At 46.1% G+C, this 25,832-nt stretch overlaps 1 protein-coding gene and 1 long non-coding RNA gene across 6 annotated transcripts in view; one reads left to right on the forward strand and one right to left on the reverse strand.

Moving 5' to 3' along the window:
- Positions 1 to 25,760, forward strand: LOC144616976 (uncharacterized). 5 transcript variants are annotated; one of them, XR_013556960.2, is made up of 5 exons: positions 1 to 143; positions 6,446 to 6,664; positions 20,377 to 20,494; positions 20,917 to 21,078; positions 22,557 to 25,760. It is a non-coding gene; the product is annotated as an uncharacterized LOC144616976 (long non-coding RNA). The 5 variants fall into 5 exon arrangements; XR_013556961.2 differs by lacking the exon at positions 22,557 to 25,760 and adding an exon at positions 4,428 to 4,517 and having other exon boundaries at positions 20,917 to 21,711; XR_013556959.2 differs by lacking the exon at positions 22,557 to 25,760 and having other exon boundaries at positions 20,917 to 21,711.
- The window catches only part of ST8SIA6 (ST8 alpha-N-acetyl-neuraminide alpha-2,8-sialyltransferase 6), a 151,415-nt gene that overhangs the window by 92,909 nt on the left and 32,674 nt on the right, over positions 1 to 25,832 (reverse strand). The gene's annotated exons all lie outside the window — the stretch shown is intronic.

The raw sequence follows: 25,832 nt of genomic DNA on the forward strand, positions 1-25,832 counted from the left end.
CCTTTCAGTGCTCTCAGTCGCCTGCTCCCTTAGCATTCTGTCACTTCACCTTGCAAAGCTGCAGTAATGGAGCACGACAGCCCCTGGCATACTACCTGGCTGCACCTGACCCCTCAGGACTGCTGGGGAAAAAAATCATACAGGTAGGTGGTTGGTGCCTTGATAAAGGCATGGTGTCCGATCCGTTCAGCCTTTTTTCCACCTTGATGATAATGTTACATGTCGCCAGCTACCTTCTCTTCCCATTTCCCTCAATGGCTACCTACCCATTTACCGTTCTCTGCCCTCTGAACTTCTCAATCACGCGTCCCATCTCAGAGAAAAATGTCGCTGCCACGTGTGAACTGATCTTTAGGGATCAGACATCCTTACTTTCCTTCTTAGAGGAAAAAGTCTCTCTGCTCCACAAAAGGATAATCCACCTGCCATCCCCTCCCTCCCCGTCTCCCCTGAGATCTGGACCCGCCCCCTTCATTTTGCTCTCCATTGAACCTTCACCCTTTCCCTCCCACTGCCCCCTCCTCCTCCTCAGGCTCAATTCTCTGCCATCTCAAGGTCAAAACCAAACAAAACTCATTCTGCTCTTCTCCTTTGCCTAATGCCTTGCCTCGCCTTCCAACTGTACCCCGCTGCATTCACTTTTCTTTCCCCACAAATCCGCCAAACTGTTCTGGGGAGGCATCACCAAAGCCAGGGGTTATTTCAGTCCTCTTTTACGTCCCGCCATCTCAGCTGCAGACCCCCCACGCTGCACCTGGTTCCCATCACAGTCCTCTCTCCCTGTTCTTCAGGGTTCTTCTTCCTGTTCTGCCTGTTACTTTTACATAACTGGCTGGTCTTCAGTGACAGCATTCCCCAGGACTCCCTCCAATCGCCTTTTCTCCTCAGCCAGCCTGCTTTCTCCAAACACCTCAACCAACCTCTCTCCCCCTTTGCTCCATCCTAACTGCCCCCTGGGGGTGGTGTTACGCATGCACATTGGATCCTGTCATTTCCCTGGGCTAAGTCCATCTGGGGGGGACCCCCCCCCCCCCCCCCCCCCCGCCTCCAGCCACCTCAGGACAGGCTCCACACTTCTTGACTGGACCTACAGAGCCATCCAGGACGCAGCCCCAAAGACTCTGGGCTCCTCTTTCGCCGACAGTTTGCTAACTGCTAAACGGTACAAATTCTCCATTCCTTGCAAGTCTTACATTATGGATTCTGATGGCTTGTATTATTTAATTATAGAATTTGTTTATTTGGTTCTGGCAACCAAGACTTCAGGCACATCTTCAATCACTTCAGTATATGTCAGAGGGAAAAAAAACTCTTTAATAAGAACTGGGGGGAAAAAACGCACACAGAAACAAGCGTGTGGCTGATCTGTTTTTTAGAAATTCTGTCTCTTTAAGTCAGCCTTGAGTCGAAAGCGATCACTTTACAAAACCACCTGGCAAAATTTCACAAAATAGCAGGAAGCTTAAGGACCACACAGTTCCTGCAAGAGGATAAAAATTAAGCCTCTGAGGATGCAAAAAAAATACCTCTTTAAAAAAAAAAAAACAAGTGATTCAACCCCTACAAAATAATGTGCCCAGTACTCAGTGGGCAACCACTAGGACCTCGAAAACAGAGTTTACATCACCTTCTGAGCATCACTTGCAGTGAATGCCATCATGCCATTGTCCCCTGGACAAGTAAAATATCCCAAAGAATAATGTCCATAGGTGACTAAGGACTTTCAAGACCATGCAAATCCTTTGTCCGGTGGCCATAAAGGGGGCAAAACTGGAAGGTGTTATCTAGATGTAAAGCGTAAAGCCTAATCAGTTTTACTCTCTCAGGAGAAAGAATGTTTTAACAGATGGAGAATGCAGCCTAAAACTGGAAAGAGCCCAATGAATGGGAATTTTCCCATTTACTTCTCAGGCTCCTTCCCCGTTCCCAGGAAGAGGAGCTATAAAGCCAGGAGTGTCTCCTGACCACCAGCGGAAACCCCCTATAGAGACGTGTAAGAGGTGACAGTGACCACCTATGCTCTGACTTCAACGTTATCAAGCAAAGGTTCTAATTATTAATGTGCCCCCCCACCCTATAGTTTCCCTGAGAGACAAAGGCCAAGTACCCAGCCTACTGCATAGCTTGATTATTCTAGCAGCCTGGTTAACACAAGTCTGCCTTTACACACAGGAACTGGCCATACCAAGTCTTGGCGCCTTACAGAGATGAGGGGCAGACCCTGGGCTGCCTCTTTGTTCAGTCGTTAGCCATGTATCAATGGAGCCCATAGCCTGGGCCACTGGCAATGGTGGCTATCGGAGATAGGACAGTAGACAAGACAGTGTCCTTGCTGCCTTAAAGCAACGAGTCTGGTGAGGAGGACAGACAGGTAAACATGCACTTATCAGGCTGACTTTGCAGAATGAGCGCTGGCTGTTTTCTGTAATATTAATTTCAAGGAACCGTGAATCTGTGTTTTGGCGGATGTCACGTAATTCAAAATAACAGTAAATGCTCTCAAAATGACCACGCAGAACTTCATTCTTTTCCACATGAACACTGCAGCCAACTGAAAATGGAGGTTTCTGCAAAACAATCTCTTGCTAACTTGGTTTCACCTTAATGTTTGCCTGTCTTTGGTCACCCTTGACAGAGATTAATTGGGTAGCTCTCTCCCACTAAATCAGTAGCCATAATGTATTCTGGCCCCCTACCACTGTTGAAAGATAGCTTTCAAAAATGCAAAGTCATACATCTCATACAGATGTGAAATGAACACGCGTTAAAGATTTTGTTCTATTCAGAAGGAGAGAATCAGTTCAAAGGAGAATCCACAGCACAGACACATTTATAGACCAGGAATATCGAGATGAATGTCCAAAGGGGGGCAAAACCAGTGGAGAGGGGGTGGGGAAATCAAGTGGACCTCTACCAGGTAGGACATCGTTTGCATATTGCTGAGTTAACTATAACTTACAGAGTTGTGAAACTGCTCCCAAAGGATCAGGACCAGATAACTCGGAGGTGCGTTGTCTGAACAATGCAAACTTAACCAATGAAGCACAAAATTTTCCCTCGACCATTTACAATATCGCTGCCCATCGCTATGATGTTGAAGGAAAGATCCATAGTAATGAACCTCACAGACTCCCACTTCTGGTAAATTTCAGCCCTTCCGCCCCACAGCTTGCCCTGAGGGGAACAGGCTGGCCAGGCGCAGGTGTGAGTCCTTTCTGGCAGACGGGAAGCACTAACGATGAGTTACCAAAAGGACAAGTCTGATCCGGAGATTAATTAAAATTTCAAATCCAGATGGGCAACAGTAGGGTCAAAATAGAGATGAAATAAAATAGAAGCACGTTGGGAACAAAAGGAAGACAAGTGACAAGCATTGGAGCATTCGTGTCTCACTGCACTGTCCTTAAGTGTGAGATCCTTGGGGACTGGAGATAAGCTCACACGTGTGGAGTCGGGTGGGATTCGTCCACACTGTGGCATTTCTAAGTATTTTTTTAACCCACCATCAACAATATCTTCTTGCACGATACAGCCAAAATCATTCTGACTTTTTTTAAAGTCTATTTATTTATTTTGAAAGAGACAGACGGGGGGGGTTGGGGGGGGGCGGTGGTAGACAGAGAGGGAGAGAGAGAATCCCAAGCAGGCTCCACACTGTCAGCTCAGAGTCTGACGCGGGGCTCGAACCCAGAAATCTGTGACATCATGACCTGAGCCAAAACCGAGAGTCAGATACTTAACCAACTGAGTCACCCAGGCACCCCTGGTTTGACTTTTTCTTAACATGCTTCGAATTTGAAAATCTTGGACAAACTGAGTATATTTTCAATACTAATATCTATACTCCTTGAAGCAAAAATTCCACTATGCCTTCCTCGTGAAGCATAAAGACAATGGCAACATCTATTGCATGGACATTAGGCACCAGGTGTCGTTTCAAACACTTCATACATATGTCACCTCATTTATTCCTCAAATAAATATACAAAGTAGGCACTCTGTCCATTTTACATATGAGGAAAACAGCACGGTAAGATTAAAGGATATATCTACAATCACTGTGCTAGTTAGAACTGGAGTTTTGAAGCCACGTGCTATCGCTCTGTGTTCTTAACCACCATCCGATGCCACTTCCACTAATAGGGGGGAAATCTACCTTCAGTGGAGGGTTATTCACGGTCTATAGCAAGCACCACTTGCCCCCCCCCCCCGAATCTGAACCTATGGGAGCTGAAAAGACCCTCTCCTTGATCAAACTGTCGTCAGGTTCCTTGAGCTTTTTCAACTAGACCCCGTCCTGGGGCATGTCCTTCAGAGTCCAATTTTAGCAAAAATCCTGCTAAGTCAGTTTGGCCCGAATCCCTTACCCTCCACATGTGATCACGCTGAATATCTAACCCAATTCCTGATCCCCCACTGTTCCCCAGGTGATATCTGACCACCCTGGCCTGCCTTCAGGGAGAATCCTGCCAGGCCAGTTCAGCCAGAATGCCCCCTTACCCGGATGCCTCCTTTCAGTAAGTGTTCATCCACTAACCCCTGCCCCTGTGTGCTCCTTAGCTATAAACTCCCCCATATCCTTGTTGTCCCCAGAGTTGAGCCCAATCTCTCTCCGCTAAACACCCCATTGCGGTGGCCCCCATACCTGTCCCGAAAGAACTCTATAGTCTGCTTTACCACTTTAACAAGTGTCATGAATAATTTTTTCTTTAACAGAGCTATTTTGCAATTCTATAAATTGCAGCTAGCTGACAGCAATGCAAAATAATTCTTGTCAACAGGCATACAAATGAATTATGTCCAGTGGAGAGACAACGCTCCCCCACAGAGGGAAAATTAGGTTTGCCTCCATTTGGTCATTCGTCTCAATATTCCTGATCTATAAATCTGTCTGTTCCTTTGAACTGGTTGTAACACCTTACCAGTTTCTTTACGGATGAGTTAAACACAATCTCTCAAAGGTGTTCATTTTCCTATCTACATGAGAGGCATGATTTTACCTTTTTAACAAAACTATGTTCCAACACTCCGGACGAGAGTGTTGAAGACATTTCCGAACTGAATAAACAGATCACCCTGATCAAGAAGATACACTCTGGTGGCAAACAGACCACAGTTCAGAGCCGTGGCACGCTAGGCGCTTAGCTCCAAGAAAGTTCTTTAACTCCTCTGTGCTTTCGGCTTCGTGCGCAAAATGGGGATAATACCGTCTGCAGATCTGATGCAGTTTGTAAGAGACAGTGCGTGAACACGCTCAGCACAGTAAATGGAACAGAGAGCTCGCTTCAACGGGACTCAGCAGGAGCCCTGGAGGGGACTGTCATTTTTGAGGGTGCCTCTTAAAGCAACACTCCTGAAGCTGCAATGCGCCTCTGAATCACCTGGGAATTTTACTAAAATCCAGATTCTCAGTCGGGAGGTCTGGGATTGGGCCTGATATTCTGCATTTGTTTCTTTTTTTTTAAGTTTATGTATTTATTTTGAGTGAGAGAATGGGGTGGAAGGGGCAGAGAGGGGGAGGGAGGGAGGGAGGGAGGGAGAGAGAGAGAGAGAGAAAGAGAGAATCCCAAACAGGTTCTGTGGTGTCAGCAAGGAGCCCGATTTGGGGCTTGATCCCATGATCCATGACATGATGACCTGAGCTAGAATCAAGAGCTGGATGCTCGGGGCGCTTGGGTGGCTCAGTCAGTTAAGCACCGACTTCGGCTCAGGTCATGATCTCATGGTTCATGGTTTCGAGCCCCGCATCTGGCTCTGTGCTGACAGCTCAGAGCCTGGAGCCTGCTTCGGATTCTGTGTCTCCCTCTCTCTCTGCTCTGTCCCCACTCGTGCTCTGTCTCTCAAAAATAAATAAACATTAAAAAAAATTTTTTTTAAATGAGCTGAATGCTTAACCCTGAGACACCCAGATGCCCCCGAATATTCTGCATTTCTACCAAGCTCCCAGGTGATGCCAATCCTACTTGACTAAACATTGCACTTTGAGTGACAAAGTCTTACTCTTTTTTTAAAAGACTCTTTTTTTATGATTTTTGTAATGTTTATTTATTTTTGAGAGAGACAGAGCACAAGCAGAGGAGGGGCAGAGAGAGGGGGACACAGAATCTGAAGCAGGCTCCAGGCTCTGAGCCATCAGCACAGAGCCCCACACAGGGACTGAACCCAAGAACCATGAGATCATGACCTGAGCCGAAGTCGGATGTTTAACCGACTGAACCACCCAGGTGCCCCAACAAAGTCTTAAGCTTGATCGATGATCACGTTCTTCTACCCTGATTGTTCTCTCCTAATAGCCTAGAATAAGACTTTCAAGAAATGCAGGACTGCCTCACAGCCAGTAGCGTTAGTGGGAAAAATGATGAAATAATTTGAAAAATTGCAAGAGTAAAGTGAGCTAAGTTACCATGCCACTAACAAGAGTTTGTTGCGGTTTTTAAATTTTCAGATGAAAAGCTCAAGGAGGGAAATAATTTAAGAGGAGATTTATGGTACTGAGAACATTTAACATGATTGCTTTTCTGAGTCAAGACACAGCGCTCAGCCTCCCGGGAGCTCTGCTACAGAGAACACACAACCAGCCCCCATTGTCACTAATACCTCCATTCGGCCCCACCACCCCATCAAACGCAACCCTCCGATGGGGACTGTTCCAGAAAACTGGACGGTAAGTGAAGGACATGGCCTTTTCTGAGAGAATGCCAATGGACGTGAGTTGCAAATGTATCTAAAATGGCATTTAAAATCCATGTTTAAGGGGCGCCTGGGTGGCTCAGTCAGTTAAGCGTCCGACTTCAACTCAGGTCACGATCTCATGGTCCTTGAGTTCGAGCCCCGCGTCGGGCTCTGGGCTGATGGCTCAGAGCCTGGAGCCTTCTTTGGGTTCTATGTCTCCCTCTCTCTCTGCCCCTCCTCCGTTCATGCTCTCTCTCTGTCTCAAAAATAAATAAACATTAAAAAAAAATTTTTTTTTACATAAAATCCATGTTTAAGTGTCCATATGAGCTATGCAATCTCAATCAAAGCTCTTCATCCCAACCAAAAAATAAACAAATTTCTCTGTCAACTAAGTATTTCGTCAATAAACCTTGGAGAAGTAAATAGTAAGATAAAAATTTAACTGGGAAAATAACTTTTACCTATATTCCATGCTGAGCCTATAGTGGTGTCTGAGGTAGCCATATGGCCACCGGAAAACACTTAAGAATTTAAAAATATGTGGGGTGCCTGGGTGGCTCAGTCGGTTAAGCCTCTGACTTTGGCTCAGATCGTGATCTTATGGTCTGTGAGTTCGAGCCCCGCGTGGGGCTCTGTGCTGACAGTGCAGACCCTGGAGCCTGCTTCAGATTCTGTGTCTCCCTCTCCTTCTGCCCCTCCCCTGCTCGTGCTCTCTGTCTCTCAAAAATTAAATAATAAACATTAAAAAAAAATTTAAAAATACGTAAATATTTGAACCACAACTACAGTTTTAAAATAATCTTAGTCATGAAAGAGTAAAATCTGCCTTATAACCCATAGGTCCATAGCTCATTTTTATAAAATCATACTTCATATTCATTTTCAGGAAAGCATTAGGGTCAAACACTAGGAACCTCCTGAAGACGCTTTTACAGACTCTTCTTTAAAAAACAAAATGAACAGGGGTGCCTGGGTGGCTCACTCAGTTAAGCGTCCGATTCCGGCTCAGGTCATGATCTCACGGTTCGTGGGTTTGAGTCCCGCGTCGGGCTCTGTGCTAACAGCTCAGAGCCTGGAGCCTGCTTGGTATTCTGTGTCTCCCTCTCTCTCTGCCCCTCCCCTGCTCATGCTCTGTCTCTATGTCAAAAATAAATAAACATTAAAAAAATAATAATAATAAAAAGCAAAATGAACAAAGGTGGTGCAACGGTTTCTGATCATCGGAGCAAGGAGAAATTGACTCAATACAAACTACGGCAAAGACCGGGTACCAACGTGGAGGAGATATTGAAGCTCCAGGGAAATAATATGCTATGAAAACATAAGTATCCCCAAAGCTAGGCACTGAACACATCTGAGCAGTGAGCAAAATCCTAATTTACTGGTTTAACATTAAAAAAATAGCATATGGTGGGACACCTGGGTGGCTCAGTTGGTTAAGCGTCTCTCAGTTTTGCTCAGGTCATGATGTCGCGGCTTCCTGGGTTCAAGCCCCACATCGGGCTCTGCACTGGTAGCACAGAGCCTGCTTGGGATTCTCTCTCTCTCTCTCTCTCTCTCTCTCTCTTTCTCTCTCTCTCTGCTCCGCCCCTACTTGGACTGTCTCTCTCTCTCAAAATAAATAAATAAATAAACTAAAAAAAAAAAAAGTAGTGGATAGTGATGTATCTTATAAAGGCTATTTGGGGTTTACTTGTGGAATTAAGGTCAGTGTCACCATAATGAAAATCAGCGGAAAAAAGTCTTTCAGAAATCATGTCCAAACATTTGGGAGCACCTTAGATATGAAATAAAATGGCAATAAGGATGTGTCATAATAAAATAAAAGTAGCCAGTAGAATATTTCATCTTACTGTGGCAATTTTATAAATGTGAAATGAGGCAAAAGGCCCTGTCACAGAAAAATGATTTTCAAAATCCTGAAATTACTTCATTCAGTTCAACAGGAAGTACACAGAATCTCCCTATCGATCAAGATGTTTTGTGTGACTCATGTTTTATAAGACAATGATGAAAAACTATAAACTAGAGTTTGTTCAAAAAGCAACTTCTAGAATTTGCCCTCGATTCACTGTTAATACATCTCTATATCAGCCTTTGACACGATTGTGTCTTCCTCATCTCTCAGAGGCCCCCTCTAATAAATCTGAACAAATGGGTGAATGAGCAAATGGCAACTAAAACTGAGATACCAGAAGACTATAACTCATGGAGGGGAAAAAAAAAAAAAAAAAAAAGGAGTCTGGAGCCATTCAGACTGAAAAGAGAAAATTCTAGAAAAAAAAATTAACAGCAAGAACTAGAACCAAAAGGATTTTCTGATTAACCCCCCAGCTAATTATAAGATTTAATTACCCAGAAGAACCTAGTATCTCTTCATTTTATTTGAGATTTTACTGTGTTTAAAATGATGCTGTCCAAGCGTTCTTATTAATATTGAATGAAAGTGGAAGAGAATTGGCTAACTGAATTTCCGGAGCTTAGGTAAACCGTAATTAGGAAGCGTTAGGAGAGTATCCCAAGAGACCTATCCATCTCAAAATGGAGCGATAGAATTACAGATGAAATCTGACAAGGAAACAGCACTACGTAATCATGCCTGAAAAGACGAAACACAATTACTGGAATGTGGTGCCGGGTTCTACGCAGTGCACTCAATCGCGTCACGTCTCATTCCGTGCACCTCCAGAGCAATAACCCTACTCAACAAACCTCAACTCCCAATTACATTAAAATCTACCAATCTCCTTTCTGCCATTCGCAATTTCCTATCTGATAAAATGTGCTGCTGTTATTTCACTTAAAATCTGGAATAATCTGAACCTGCTTCAATCAGAGCTCCTGCGTCTGGGTATGGATTTGCAGAGAGGGGGGCTGGATGTTTACTTTTCGCTTTGCTGTCTTGCGTCTGAGCCTGGAAGACCTCATGGGCGCTGCCTGCCAGACTCTGAAAGGACCATTTCAGGCCATTTCTGAGAGGACCTCTTTCCCTGGGCTCAGGTTCTCCTTTAAAGTGCCTTCCCTCTGGAGGCTATTTCCTCTTGCTTGTTAACTAGTTCCTACTCCCATTTCCTACTCATCCAAAAAACTAGTCTCTGTGAATAGGATCATACATGGCAACGAGTTCTAATGAGTTTTTAATGTATTGCACTTCACAGTGAACGAATTTGCATTTAAAAAAATGCTTTTAAAGATGTCTTCTTCTGTCCCTAAGTCCAACCCCATTTGCAAGGAGAGCCCCCACTCTGGTCTAGGCTGAGTACTGCCATCGCTTGAGCCTCTGGCAGTGCTCTGGCCCCTCTGGCCTCCCTAGTCCCCACAACCCAAGTCCCTCAACCCAAGTCTCAACTTCCGACCCCACTCCCGAGGGACAGATTTGCCTTTCCCGGTTTTCACCTTAGGATCCCTCTCGGCCATGGCCAGCAATCACTGTGACTACCCTCACATCACTGACATCTGGCTCCTGTTGCCCTGGACAATAGCTGCCCTCACCCAACCCCCAGCTCTAGCCTCCCGGAGCCTCACACCATCCCACCCATCCACCAGTGGCCAAGCCAGCCCCAGCCCCTCTTGACGGGCTCAGAGAAATTAGTAATCCAATCAAGGGTGCTAAAGTGGGAACTGAGACTCTGGAGCAGCCCCAAATGTTGGACAGAGGGGAGCTCAGGCCCATGGGAGCCCCCATTCGCCCGTTAAGTGTCAAGCAATAGGCCTGATGAGGCCACGCACAGGGATGACCCTGAGTGGGGACCGATGTGCTATGAATCCCTAATGTGAGCCTAGGGGCTCCATCCGCTGCTACATCAAAACGGCTGCATCAGTTCGAAACCGCGTGTTCCCCAAACACAGGCCTTTTAGGTACTTTGCCCACAAGAACTTTACAGGAATGGGTCTGTATTCCACGTAAGTTGCATACTAACGCCACAGAATCAAGGAGAAGTTCAGATAAAGGCACACGCAGTACTAGTGTTTTCGTTATCTAACACACCTCTTTTTTCAATTCTATCAAAAATGGAATCTGTTCTATTTATTCTATCCACTGAATGCATTTTTTTTAATTCAAGAGATACAATATTCAGAATAATTACTTTTATTACAGCCATGGGTTTTTCCTTAGGCAATGAACGATTCCATCTAATTCAGCTGCTTATTATCTTTTTTTCTCAACTCCTGCATTTCTTTCCCAGTAATAACATATATTTTCTCAAGTTTTAAAATCTCTTTATTAGACACAATTGAATGTAATTTGGGATTTACAAGTCTTATCACATTCTGCTTCTGCCTGAGCGATTCTGAACACAGGAAGTACAGACTGCATGTATTTCTTCAGAGTCCCTCTAACTTTTTGCTTGAGATTTGTGAAAAAAAATTATGGTTCTTTGACATCTTTTCATCTAGTCACTGCTGCAGCATCTGGAAAACACCAGGAGCCTTACTTGCCCAATGCCCCACTCTGACACTTCTCACTTACAGGGTTGTTTGAAATGGGCCATTTTGCCAAGGGGGTTGGCCACACAGCTAAAACTAAGGAGAACCAATAATTTTGGACGCAACGATTCATCCATTCATGAAACCTATTTTACGTGCTATCATTTACATATTATGATTTTGCTCATGGGTGTGAGAGCTAGAATGGAGGGCCTTCAGGAAATCGAGATATATTATATCCATTGTATTACTTTAGTTTACCAGCCTGATACCTCCACTTACCGTGTAGCAAGTATTTTCACCCGATATTCAGAATAATCCTGCGAAGTGAATATTTCTATCACCACTCTCATATACCAAACAGAATTTATTGCTGCTAATTTTAATACGTTCTACTCACTTACGCCAGTATTCTCCCTGCAATCATTCTTCAATCGTATGGAGACTTCCCTGCAATACACACACCTGCCTTCATTTCTCTCCCTGCCCAACTCATGTCCCCGAAAGCATTCTGAATTCCCTTGCCTCTCTCTCTCCGTTGCCCTCGCCTGGAAAATTCAGAGCCCTGAATATACCCAACGCTCTGCCATCTGGGCCTGCCCCCAACCAGCCAAATCCTGCTGGAGAAAAAAAGCACACAATTCCAGTGAATGAGTGCACTTCAAATTTGGCTCTACAAACTTCAAATTGATTTCTGGCAGTCCTATTTCCCTAATAAATTTCAATCTCTTTTAAAATCATTAGTTCATTTCTTCTCTGCTCCAACCTCCCTAGCCCCCACCTCTCCTTTCATCTCAGCTGATGGCCTCACCTCATACTTCAGTGAGGAAAAAGAAGCCCACAGAGGGCCCTGCTTTCAAACACCTTCTACTAGATCTAAAACCTCTCGGCTTCTGTGCCTCTCTGTCTGCTTGGCCCGCCATCACAAAATACCTCAGACTGGGTGGCTACACCGACAGGCATTTATTTTCTCACAGTTCTAGAAGCTAAACGTCCAAGATCAAAGCATCAGGCTCGGTTTCTGGCGAGACCTCTCTTCCTGGCCTACAGATGGTCACCTTCTCACTGTGTCCTCACAGGGCCTTTTCTCTGTGTGCACACACATGCAGAGAGAGTTCTCTGGTATCTCTTCCTCTTTTTCTAAGGACACCAGTCCTATTGGATTAGAGCACTGCCCTTACTTCCTCATTCAACCTTAACTGCCGCTCTAAATATTTGCACGTTGGGCATGAGGGCTTTAGCATGTCAATTCTGGTGAAGATACAAATCAGTCCCTATCAGAGACCATCTTCTTTGCTTACCATGAATTACATCAGAAGAATGTCTCTGCCCCTATCAAGAGCCAACAGCCCCCCTCTCTTGCTCTGGATCCCCAGCCCTTACCACCTTTGTAAGAATATCATTGATGGGGCGCCTGGGTGGTCATTTAAGTGTCCAACTTAATCTTGATTTTGGCTCGGGTCACGATCTCACAGTTTGTGAGTTTGAGCCCCGCGTCCAGCTCTGTGCTGACAGTGCGGTGCCTGCTTGGGATTCTCTCTCTCTCTCTGCCCCTCTCGTGCTCTAAGTAAATAAATAAACAAAAACAAAAAAGGAAACGAACATCACTGACCTCCCCTTTCCTGTGCACAACCAGCGTCTGCCCCTCTCTCCCTTGGGTCGTTCTTGCAAGCGTTCTGACATGCTCCTCCCAGACTCACAATCCCTCTCCATCTCCTAGCTGCCTTCTCTGCCCCCCTTCAAACAGTTCCCCCAAGCACTGTCTACATCACTGCTTGCCTCTCCTCAATGATTTTTTCACTCATCAAAACCACTCAAATCTGGCTAAAACTGCTTGCCTCAAAAGCTCCACAACATCCCAACATGCTCCAAAAGTTAATGGAAACAACTTCTTATTTCACTCAATTGTTCAGTTGACCACTCTCTTCCCCCAAAATTCTCTTCTTGCTGGAGCCATGCTATCACACTCTCCTGGGTCTTTCTGCTCTGCTTCTCCTCCTCTTTCGAACCTCTAAATCTTGGAGCGCCCGAGAACTCGCTCCTGTATCATTTGGCATCATCATCTCTTGCCCAGCTACTTCTAACCCGATGTGATTTCAACCCTGTTTCCCGGCTTTCCCTGCCTCTCTGACGGTGACACACAAATTTATATGTGCAGCTCTGACCTCCCGGCTGAGCTCCAGACTCATTTATACGGTCCAAATGTGTGACAGCTCCTCTTGGATGTCTAATGTTCTTGTGCAATGAGGCATATCCAAAACATAACCCTTGACTTTCTTCTCCCTTTCCAGACTTCCCCATCTCAGTAGATGGCAATGAACTGCTCACACAAAAACTTTTATCACCCTTGACTTCTCCCCTTCCCTTATCTCCTACTTCCAGTCTTTGGCAATTCAGCCTCAAATGCATCTCCCTCTCTGTATCTCTAGCCCAAGGCACCTCATCTCTCCCCTGAACCGCACACAGCCTCCTAACTAGTCTTTCCGCTTCCATTCCTGCCCCACCGCCATCCATTCTCTATGCAGCTACCAGAAGAACCTGTTAGAAACTTACATCAGATATTTCATCTTTCCCTTACGCAAAACCCCTCCGAGATTTCACTGATCGTTGGAACAAAACTCAAAATCATCACCAAGGCTCGCGTCCTACATTATCTAACTGACCAGACCTCTCTTCCTACTCTGCCCCGTCTCCCTCACCTCCCCAGCCCCATTCTTTCTGCTTCTCAAACATGTCAAGGTCAGGGTCTATGTACCCACTGCTCCCTCTGCCTTGAACACTCTGGCCCGTCATGCAGGTCTTAACTCAAACGTCAGCCCCTCAAAGTGATTTTTCTGACGCCCTGTCTAAAGCAGACCCTCACCCGTCCCCAGCACTGACTTTCTATTTCCTTCATACTGCTTATCACAATGAACTCCAAGAGGGGAGAGTTTCGGTCTGCCATGCTATGTTCCCTGCTCTGTCGTCAGCACCAAGCCCACAGCTGGCACACAATGAAAACTCACTGAAAGAATGAAATTGGTCGCACGCACTCTCTCTCTCTCCTCCAGGACGCCAAAGGAAACCCATAATTGCCTTCCCCAATCCTCCATTTGTCCCCACCCCATCTATCTCCTAAGGAGAGCTATATCAGCCAGACCGGTCCTGGGCTCTTTGTACATCAGAGTCAGAGAGCTGACAGAGAATTAATAGAGGAAGATAGAACCTGAAAGGCTTAGGAAGGGAAAAACTTGGGAGAAATCGGCTGTCAGTCAAAAATAATAAAGAATAGAGGTCTGAGTGAAGAGATGGGGGGAGGAAGCAATGGGAAGGAGGGGGAAATGCCTGTGGTCTAGACGTAAGCGAGAGAGTTCTTTCTCCACTTGTCAAATCTGACTCTCTGGAAGGAGTGAGAGACAAAAAAACTGAGAAGAGTCAATAGGATACGAACAGCAGAGCTGAGGATTCTGAATTGAATCCCTTTTTATGTATTTTAAGAGGAAGGAAAATAAGAATGCATTTTTTTTTTTTTTTTTTTTTTTTTTTTTGCATGTTGAATCGTGCTTCCTCAAATACCAGCTTGGAGCTGAACTACACAGGCCCATGATTTCCTAAGGGAAGAAAATAAAGTTCTGAAATTGTGTGACATGACCACAGTCATTCAGTTAACAGTGGCAAAATGAGGAAGCCAGGTCTCTTGCCTTCAGGGCCCAGGTTTCTATGCCTAGGCCACCTCCGTCCTTCCAAAATAAGAAATGAGGTTCAGTGCACGGGCCTTGTTCCTAATCAACAATGTGGCCTCCTTCTGTTACTTCCTTTCTAAATGCTCACCATAATTTAAGTCAAGCTCTCCAACTCATGCTTTCCAAAATATATCTTTATCCCCCCTCCAAATATCGAAACAGCATCGGTTCCATTTTTCGTTTTCTGTCATCTCTCCTCTGTGATTCCTAAACCATTACCAGGAGTGGGCATCCAATTCCATGTGTAAAGAACACTAAGTTCCTGGCAGATAATCTGTCTACATCTGGAGAAGGGAATTATTGAAAGTGACAAGATGATCTCTGACCAGCTCTTCACCTGTCTTGGGTTTCCATTCTTCTTTCCTGTGAGAGGTTTCCTACTGGAAGATCATTGTCCTTGAAAGAAGCTGGAAATGAGAGTGGAATGGAGTTCTGATTTCCCCACCTTCAGGGAACAGGATCCAATCGGCCTCAAACACAGAACATACCCTTTTCTCATTCTTGCTGAACATATGGCTATGGAAACACACCAGAGGTCATCAGGGGTCACCGTACTCCAGCCTTCTCGCGACCTACCCGCAGCGCACCTTTGCGGAATGCCCTTACTTCATCCTTCCATCCACCTTTTCCGGCATCTGAGGTCATGCAGTCATCCACAGTCTAAGTGCACCTCCCAAAATTTTCATTTGCATTTCAGTCATCAGAATGAGTGGCCTTCCCACATGGCAACCCTTAAACTACACACCTGTTTTCTTTTTTTTTTAATTTTTTTTTAATGTTTTTATTTATTTTTGAGACACAGAGAGACAGAGCATGAATGGGGGAGGGGCAGAGAGAGAGGGAGACACAGAATCGGAAGCAGGCTCCAGGCTCCGAGCCATCAGCCCAGAGCCATCAGCCCAGAGCCCGACGCGGGGCTCAAACTCACAGACCGCAAGATCGTGACCTGAGCTGAAGTCGGACGCTTAACCAACTGAGCCACCCAGGCGCCCCTGCACACCTGTTTTCTAAAACAGAGGAATGAGACTTGAGATGCTAACTATGATATAGACAGTTTTAATTGTTACCTCAATGACTGAGAAGACTGAAATGCTTTGGAAAACAGAGCACATTTTTCTACGATGGTGAAGTCATGTGAATATTGGTGCCACTTGTGATCATCCCGCAGAACTCTCTCTGAGGGTCATCCCGAGAACATGCACGGACGAATATCTCTCGGAGCCAATTTAAGTGCTTCCATATTCAAGTGCTGTGAAATGAGTGCTCACATGTGTAGAGGATGCTATGGAATGCGACACAACCCTTCCGTCGGGACCATGGCGTCCACCCTTCCCGCTGCTGGGACTGCTGTCTGCTGAGGGCCCACCTGGATCCTTCCCCAGGAACAACACTCGGGAAGGATCTGCCTCCTCCAAGGTCACATGCCCTGGAAGGCAGATGCCTCCTACAACCAGTCAGCGTCCTTCCCTTTACCTCAATTCAGAGAAGCCAGTTTCCCAATCTGCAGCCAAGGCCTCCATGGCAAGTGCATCAGGGTCCAAATCCTCCCATGTCTCAATTCTGCTTCCCTCATTCCTTCAGCAGCGTGGTTCCTGACAGCACTTCCCTGCACACAAATCTCCGTCCCAGAATCTACTTTTCAGGGCATCCGATGTCTAACAATCCCTAATACAGTAGAAATTACATAGTATGTACTTTAATTCATCTGTGCTTGTCACTAGTATGCTAAAATATCAGGTATATAAACTGTCCAACTAACTAGCCCTGTATGAGCAAGATCCAAGAAGTAAAAAGATGAATACAAAGTTAGAACACATTATAAACTGAATTTTATTTCCTTTCTGGGACATTTTCCACAGGTATAACCCTCAAAGTATTAAAAAAAAAAAAATACCTTGGAAGAAAGCTTACATTTGAAATGGTCAACTATTCTAAAACTTTTGTGAATTATCATTTTTTAATTTTTTTAACACTTATTCATTTTTGAGAGACAGAGAGAGAGAGAGAGAGCATGAGAGGGGCGGGGGCAGGAGGTAGACAGAGAGGGAGTCACAGAATCTGAAGCAGGCTCCAGGCTCTGAGCTGTCAGCCCAGAGCCCGATTCGGGGCTTGAACTCACAAACCGCGAGATCATGCCTGAGCTGAAGTCGGACGCTTAACTGACTGAGCCACCCAGGGGCCCCGAATTACCATTTTTAACCTTCAGTTTATGCTCTGGGCTATCATTTTGCCTAAAGCAACTCCCCACAATAGTAATTAAGAGGTCTTTTTTTCTTTTTAACGGCCTCAATTTAGCCAGTCCGAAGCAATTATGGAAGATCAGAAAAACAAAATTTAGATACCACTTTTTGTCTTCCTACAATACTGATCTCCTCTTTACCAAACGGTAGCCAACAGCTGCTTTCACCATTAACAGCAGATAATGTACTACTCCATGGCAAACACAGCCGTCAATAATTCTGTTCCTCCCTTACCGCCATCCCCGGGCTCAAGTGAAAATACATTGATGTCGTTACGGCTCTCGACACATTGATTAATCAGGTCATACACATTCTAAACACTTAGTGAAATGGACTGTAAAAAAACTATTTTACTGACTCTCAGGGGCAACGATTTATCTTCTCTTACTCTAACAGCAGTGCTGTATCTGTGTCTTTGCAGTCAGTGGTACTTAAAAATCATCTGAAAATGTGTGGGCTTTGTGGATTCAACATCATATAAAGTTCACTGAATTTGGCTAAAATTTTCAAAAAAAAAAAAATTAAATGGACAACACAAAGCATGCTAAGACCCAGAGACAGGAACAAGAGAAAATATTAGAAACTGTTTAACAATATGGACCGGACAGGATGATGGGCAGTGTTAATTTCACTCCGAATCCAGCCCACTGGAAAATGATGACGATCCCTTCCAACACAACAGGAAATAAATACGCACGGAAGCAATTCTTAATAGAATACCGTTGCCATTCATCTGGCAGTACCAGAGCCAACAAGACACTCAGAGAGTGTTTGGTAACAACAACAAAAAATATGTGCCTGATATATTATGCAGCCAAATTAGCAAGCAATTAGATAGAAATATTGAAACTGCACCAGAAGCAACTGCCATCCTAAAATTCCCTCTGTATCCAAACAAGTAAGCGGAAGCTTGCGAAATTTACTGAATTTACAACCTCTCGTTCCTGTTTTCCAAATCCTAATAATCATCTCCCCAGGGAAAACGTTTTCAAATCTTCCAAAGTGGGTCCCCTTGCTCTATGTTTTCACAGCACCGTATTTCTTTTCCTTCATTTAACTTGATGTTGTTGGGTTCCGTGGTTAATGTTTCCCTACGCCAACTGGACTGCCAGACCCCACGACTGGAACCCTGAATGCCTAGTGCTGTGTATGACACGTTACAGGTGCTCCAAGTATACATTTTAAATGAATAAATGACATTCTTGACACATCAGCGATTTTCTCCATTTCCCAGCCTCGTTTTGGTTGTCACTTGCATATCTCTAGACACTGACTCTCTCTTCTGCTCCAAGTCTGACGAGAATACAATAGCAGACAGCATCCCTAGAACAATGTGACACTTACAGGAAAAGGACACATTCCTCCTACCCCTTTTGTTCTGTGTACACGAAAACAGACTACTTGTTAAAGTGCATTTAGGTACCTGTGATAGGTCCCAGAATACACAAGCAATAATCTTAAGGGAAATTTTACATCTTTGTCCGAAATCGTCTTCGGAACAATACTATGTATTCTACACCAAGCCCTTTATAGATAAGCAGGAATCATAGATATTAATGGAGTATTATACATAGGTATTAATTAACTAGCACCATGCTCCAGTTATTAAGAAATCATCCAACATCAAGAACAGAGATATAACATCTTCCCATTGGATTCTTTTTCTTTATGTTTATTTCTGAGAGAGAGTCAGAGTGTGAGCTGAAGGAGGGCCAGAGAGAGAGGGAGACGCAGAACTCGAAGCAGGCTCCAGGCTCTGAGCTGTCAGCACAGAGCCCGACGTGGGGCTCGAACTCACAAACCGTGAGATCATAACCTGAGCTGAAGCTGGACACTTAACTGACAGACACCCAGGCGTCCTTCCCATTGGATTCTTTTGTCCAGCTCTGGTGGTTCTCACACTTTCTAGCTTCTGGCTTTGGAGTGACAGTCCCTCCATCACCCCCCACATCACACTTTATACTGATATCTTACCTTTAGTGACTTTGACAGCATTATTCCCAAGTTCTGCTTCTGCCTAACTGTCACTGTGACATACACCATATTGCAGCCCTGACCGCAACCCCCCCAATGGTGCGTGTGTATGAAGCCTGTCATCTATTAATGGACTTAGGATTTTAACCTTATTGTCAATTACAGAAGAGGAAAAATTGCATTTTCATGATACATTTTGAGAGCCACTTCGACACATCTTAATTCCCTCTCATTCCATTCAGTCATCATTATTTCAACATCTCCATTTTTTTTTTTTTTTACTTATAGCTTTTTACCCATCAAACATGGATTTTGTTTTTCTGTTTTTCTTTTTAGAAAGAAAGAATATATAACATCAGCTGTGTAGGGATCTAAAGAGCTCCCTCACCCTGCCACCAACTATTTGAGATTCAAAACTAGAGTAACAACCTAGGAATGAAAACAGAAGGACTTTCGGAAACCACGGAAGTTACTGAGTTTCCTGCACAGAAACACTTTGCCGGCAGGACTGGCTTGCGTGACTACATGCGGTTGATTGGTGTTCTTAGTTCTTAGTCCGGGTTCCCCTAGAAGCGGACCAGGAGACAAAAATTTGAATGTGAAAAGCATGCTTGAAAGAGGGCTTCAGGCAAGATGGGAAGGGAGTGAGATGCTGTGGCATCAGGCCCCACATTAAGGCCCTGTATTATGTGGGTCTTGATGATGAGGGGTCCCAAGGCAAGCCGAGGGCAAAGCACAACCTAACGACACCCCTGCCCCCAGGTGAGATATGTGTGACCTTCCTCGGCACTCCTGGACGCCCAAGAGCAGAGGACAGGAAAGCACATCAATGGTTAACTGATAAGAGATCACCGTCGTGCAGGAAGGGAGTCTCCATGGGTTTACAAATATCTTAGGAAACTGCAAGAAAAAGGCAATCTTATCAACAGCCTAACTTCCAGAAACCCACAGACTCAGTTTCCTGGAGCCCTAACATCACCCTCCCCTCCACAGTGACGTGGGGAACACAGGCAAGAAGAAAATGTAAATAACGTTAAATTTCTTGATAGCCTGCAGCCCCGTTGACATACACTTGAGGCAAAAACAGAGTATAACATTCCTCCAGGAACCCTCTACCGTCTGAATGTTAATACTTTGCTACAGGGAAAATTAACTAGCTCAATAAGGCAAGGCGTTGGGTATCTTACGAGTCCTCTTTAACATACGAAACCGCCCTTTTTCCTTACCCCCGCCAACTCTCAGTGTATTATCAGTCACTCCTCACAGCCCCAGCGCAGCTCTTTCTGCAACATGGGTCCTGTCCCTGGGTTTAATAAAATCACCTTTTTGTACCACAGACATCTGAAGAACTCTTCCTTGGCCATCAGCTCCAGACCCCCGCCACTGTTACAGAACCCGGTCTGAACCACCCTGTAGAAGAGCCAAGAGGTACTCGGAGATCTTGGAAGGCAGGAGGTTTGTTTCACACCGGCAGGCTCAGAGGAGATCACTCTCCAGAGATCTGAGCCCCTAGCATAAGCAGAGGGAACGATTTATAGTCTGTTACTTCCACATTTCGCATTAGTAGTAATTTGGCGCACGAGGCAAGCAGGGCAGGAAGAAGAACCTGGAAAGGGAGTCTTTGGCTGGGGACTGGAATTTCCCTATCAGTCCTGTTGGCCATCTTACAGCAGCCCTAACACCACCACTCCAAAGGGGCATCACTGACTTCTGGGGAAAACTAGGAGGGCCCTGAATGGCCTAACCACAAGCTCTTCTCTCCACTCTGCTCCCACAGACCAGGCCCCCTGACTTGTCACAGGACCAGACACAGCCTCTGTCTATCCCTTAGTCGTGGGCTTCAGTCCCCCACCCGCCCACAGAATCACTCCCAACAGATCACATCCTCCTGCAAGAACCAATGGACACCCCGCCCTCTTGTTCCTACAAAGCCTTCCCTGGTCCCGCGCTCCTGCTCCCGAGTGCCATCTCCGTACAGTTCCACGCGGCAGGCGGTGTCCTCTTCCAAGGCTGCGAGTCCGTGTAACTCACAAACTAAGGTTGGTCCTGATTGTCCGTGTCCCTGTCATGGGTCTGGCCATCTCCATCACCCTATGGCAGGAGCCTCTTCCTCACCAGTGGGGACGAATAGGAGAAAATTGAAACAGATACAGAAGGAAATATAGCTAATGAAAAGTGCCTTAGCAGGTTACTACTCAGAGCTGCTGGGTATCTGTCCTAAGACCCTCTCGAGAGTTCTGGGGGCCAGAGGACAAATACCAACCCGGTGTGCTGAAAGAGCTAACTTTGCCAGGTACAGTTGAGGGCTGCTCCTGGGGCATTCACCTCCCACACCAGATACACGGAGGCTCCTCCGCCAGCCAGAGCGAGCCCTGAGGCAGAGATGCAGAGCCGGCAGGTGGTTCTGCTGGCAGGACAGCTGTGAGGGGGTACGGGCAGAGGCCCCTGGAGCAGTGGGGAAGAGCAGTGGTCCATTTGGCCAAAATCCTGGTAGCTCCCAAGTTGTTCTGCGAAATTCACTAATCCGCATATCTTTTGGCACCAATAAAGCTCTAGGGAAGAAAAGAGATTGGTAAAGGGAAAAAAGAAAAACGTTGATGGTCTGATAGAGTCGCTAATTCATTCCTCTACCCACGAGCAATCAGGAACGACTTCTTCTTGGCTGGGGCTTCTCAGACTCTAGCACGTATCAAGATCGCCTGGAAGGCGTGGGGCTCAACTCCAGAGTCTCTCCTCAAGCGGGCTGGTGGGAGGCCTGAGAGCCCGCGTTTCTAACAAGTTCCCTGGTGGTGCTGATGCTGGTGGTCCAGGGACCACAGCTGGCCCGAAGCCAGGGCTCTGCCACCAAAGGTCTTCAAACACGGAGCTGTGGAGACCCGGCATTCATGATAAGGATGTGACAGAGTCAAAATAACATTACAGCAGGTCTCCTCAACAGAGGGATGGACCATCGAAGCATGAGGTTAAACAAAAGAAGACAAATCAGCAGCTTTATCTTTGCAGCATTATAATTCGAGGAGACAATGAGATTTCCTTTATATAGATCACGTCCGGGTAAAAGCAAGTAAGGACAGTAAGGATGGCAGCTAAACCTGTATTCACACAAAGTCCTGGACATGTTTTCCATGATGGGGTGACCAGGGGCTTCCTAAAGAGATGGTATTGAGAACTGGAGTCAGGGTCACTCTTTCCCGGGCGACAACTGGGCACTTCTCTGTTGATAAGGAAATGTCTTGCGCTTGCCTTTATTTACTTACTTACTTACTTATTTATTTATTTATTTATTTATTTATTTATTTATTTATTTTGAGACAGAGAGAGACAGAGCATGAACGGGGGAGGGCCAGAGAGAGAGGGAGACACAGAATCGGAAGCAGGCTCCAGGCTCTGAGCCCTCGGCCCAGAGCCCGACGCAGGGCTCGAACTCACGGACTGCGAGATCGTGACCTGAGCTGAAGTCGAATGCTTAACCGACTGAGCCACCCAGGCGCCCCAACGCTTGCCTTTATTCCTCTAGTCCGACAGGAGTCTGGTTTTGCCTTCGGAAACAGCCCCAGTGTCCTGATCTCACAGAAGGTCCCGCTTGCGCATAAAAAGAGGACCACCTGACTAGCCCTTTAACTTTGGCCTCTGAATTCAAGTGCTCAAGATGCTATCCCCAGATCCATTACTGCTTGAAAAGAAAGGAGAGGAAAAGCCTGAAATCTCACCATCAGGTGACGTAGGAAAGCCCATCACAGTGCTCTTGCTGAGATGTGAGACAGCGTATCGATACAAAGCACAAGGAAGTTTTTCCTCCCCGAAATCTCTACTGAACCTTGGCATTCAGCCCCCAAACGAGCTTTCCCTCAGAAGCTCTAGCTTCCCCGGCCATTATTGAAAGGACCAGGCTCATCATTCATACAACTGTCATCTTCCAAATGCGTATTGAGTGCCTTCTGTGTGATAGGTAATGTGCATTCTACAAGAGCATATTCAGAACGCGGTCTGACAGGTGTAAGAGGCTCCCGCGAGGGCCTATGTGTCCAGGGAGATCCAGTTGAAATCCTGCCATTTCAGATGCATTCCTTGCTAGTGAGGTACGAGGTCTTGAAGGGACTTCCAGTGACCTGAAATACACCTGGTGAGCACCCCAATACTGACCTGAATCCTACAGGAACACCTCGGTGGACATTAACACACGATCCTGTTTGCCAATCCGGATGGCTCAGCACAGAACCACACGGGTATGATACGGAAAAGGCAGTTTGGTGGTGGGAAACACGGGGTACAAAATGCGCGAAGAAGCAGTGAGACATCAGCATTAGGGGAGGTGCTCCAATGCACGACCTGAAAAGCGAGGGCGAAACAGTAATGCCCTAGAGGTGGTGGGTGATTCAAGGAGCCCTGGGTGCTCCCGGCAGGAAAAGAAGGCTCTGAAGGGTCTATTTCACAATTCCGCATACAAATCGAGAGCGAGGCTGCCAGTCTGTGTGTGTATCTTCCTGCTCCCTGTCCCTGCAGAGGCAAAGTCAGACATCTTCTAGGAGGTCAGCCGAAAGGAGAGGCGGATCCGAAGACAAATGGAATCAGCAGGAAGGCTTTTCTCTCTGCCCGAGACACAGCCGTCTCCTTGTACGAAGACAAGAACCAAGATCATTGTGTTTATTGTCAGAGCGTTTCGAGGCATTGCTTTGACTCGATTTTAAGCTCTGTTAACTTTCAGCATTATCCCTCTAAGTTTTCGTCCCTTGCTAGCTGAGCGACTAACCCCCTCTGAATGCCCATTTCTTTCAACACAAATACTCGACCAGGTATTCCAGAGGCTGCTGCGTTGACGGAGAAGCAGTACGTGAAAGTGTCAAGCTGTGCCGGGCTCCTTGTAACTGAGTGTGAGCTTCCAAAATCCGCATCCCTCCCTCCCCGCTCTGTGCTCCCCCCATCCCATTCGCAGTCATGATGACTGTTTTCTCTCTGGAGTCTAGACAGCATTAGACACCCTAATACTTTCATTCATTCATTCGGCAAATACTTGTTCTCATTTGTGATACAACATTGAAGTAAATGCCGGAGACACAAAAATGACAGGCAGAGCCTCCTCACGCATAGCTCTCTGTCTCCCCAGGGGATGGGCAAATACAGAGTCCATTTACCGGAGTGTGATAATGAGCTATTCCAGAGAAACACAGAGGGAGGGAGTTAGAATCAGGAGGAGAGGCAGCTGGGACGGTCCCCAAGGGGAGAGGCAGCTGAGCTAGGTTTCCAGGGAAGAGCTAAGGAATGACACAGGTAGACAAGGGAGTGAAAGAAACAGCAAATGTGAGGGCACAGAGGACAGAGAGTGAGACGCCTCTGAACGCTAGGAAAGGGGCCAGAGAGGCAACAATGAAGGACGGGAAGGCGACGGTGGATGACAGGAACAGCCAAAATGCTGGCATCACGCGAGGCAAAAAGGAAACCATTCAGAAAGGAAAGGAGGGGTCCGATCGGAGGAAGCAAGTAGTACGGGAACTAAGAAGTGTTCGTCGGCTACGTTGCTGAGAATCTCAGCAACGAGAGTCAGAGAGCAGCAGGGGCAGAAGTCAGTCCGCAACAACGTGGGAAGTGAAACGGAGTCGAGCGTAAACATACCACATGGCTTTTGTGGCCAGATCTGCACCACCTCCCCCCTGTCCCTGCCCAGCACCGCCTGTCGTGTCAGGGGAGTCATGGTCACAGCAATGCAGTAGGCACAGAGGTGCACCACTGTTCGCTTATAGCTGGTATTTGCGGAAAAGTCTTTCTACATCCGTATGTCACACTTTGAAGTATATCTATTGCCCTTAGAGCTTATGACCTCTTCCACATTTATACAGCCGTTTGGAGATAAACCACTGGAGATAAACCCCCCCTTTGGAGATAAACCATTACCACCACTAACCCCACTACCGACCCATACCTCCACATACTCCTGGGTGCTCATTCTGCTTTGATCTGGACCTGGTCTGGGGCTTCATTTAGCATCTTGGACTGTTCTGCAGCACCCTCTCCTTCCAAGTATCTATATTCTTTATAACAGGGTTACACGAAACACTTGCTCAATGTGCCTGGGGGCTCCCCCTTGTGGCAGAGAGCAGATCGACAGTCCCAAAGCCATTCACAAAGCCCCTTTGCATTTCTCAGGCAGGAAAGCTAGAAGGTTGATCTTTCTAGACTTCTTTGCAGCCAGGCAAGGCGTGTGACAATTATGGCCCAAAAGATTTAGACACAAATCTCTGGGTAGGGGTTTTGTTTCCAAGTGTACAGGTGATGCCTCATTAGGAAAAAGCTCTTTGCCTTGGACCCTTCCCTCTTCTAGGCAATGCAGACCATCCAGCTGCCATTTGCAGACATGAGGAAAAGAACCACACACACACACACACACACACACACACACACACACACAGAATGATGGAGAGGAGCCCTGGGACTCTGATGACATTGGGGAGTCGCTACACCAGTCTGAGCTGCTACCTAAGGACTCCTGCTAAGCGAGAAGCGTAAACCTGTTACTGAACTAGCTAAAGATGATTTATTCTTGGGGCACCTAGGTGGCTCAGTTGGTTAAGCATCCGACTTTGGCTCGGGTCATGATCTCACGCTTCATGAGTTCAAGCCCCGCATCAGGTTCTCTGTTGTTGCAACACGGCATGCTTTGGATCCTCTGTCCCTCCCTCTCTCTGTCCCTCCCCTGCTCATGCGCACTCTCTCTTTCTCTCAAAATAAATACATAAACTTTAAAACATAAATAAAGATGACTTACTCCCAAGTGCGTCACTCGTGGAAGCATCCCAGG

This window comes from Panthera onca, chromosome B4 (assembly GCF_046562875.1).
Source record: "Panthera onca isolate mPanOnc1 chromosome B4, mPanOnc1 haplotype 2, whole genome shotgun sequence".
In the NCBI taxonomy this organism is placed as follows: Eukaryota; Metazoa; Chordata; class Mammalia; order Carnivora; family Felidae; genus Panthera; species Panthera onca.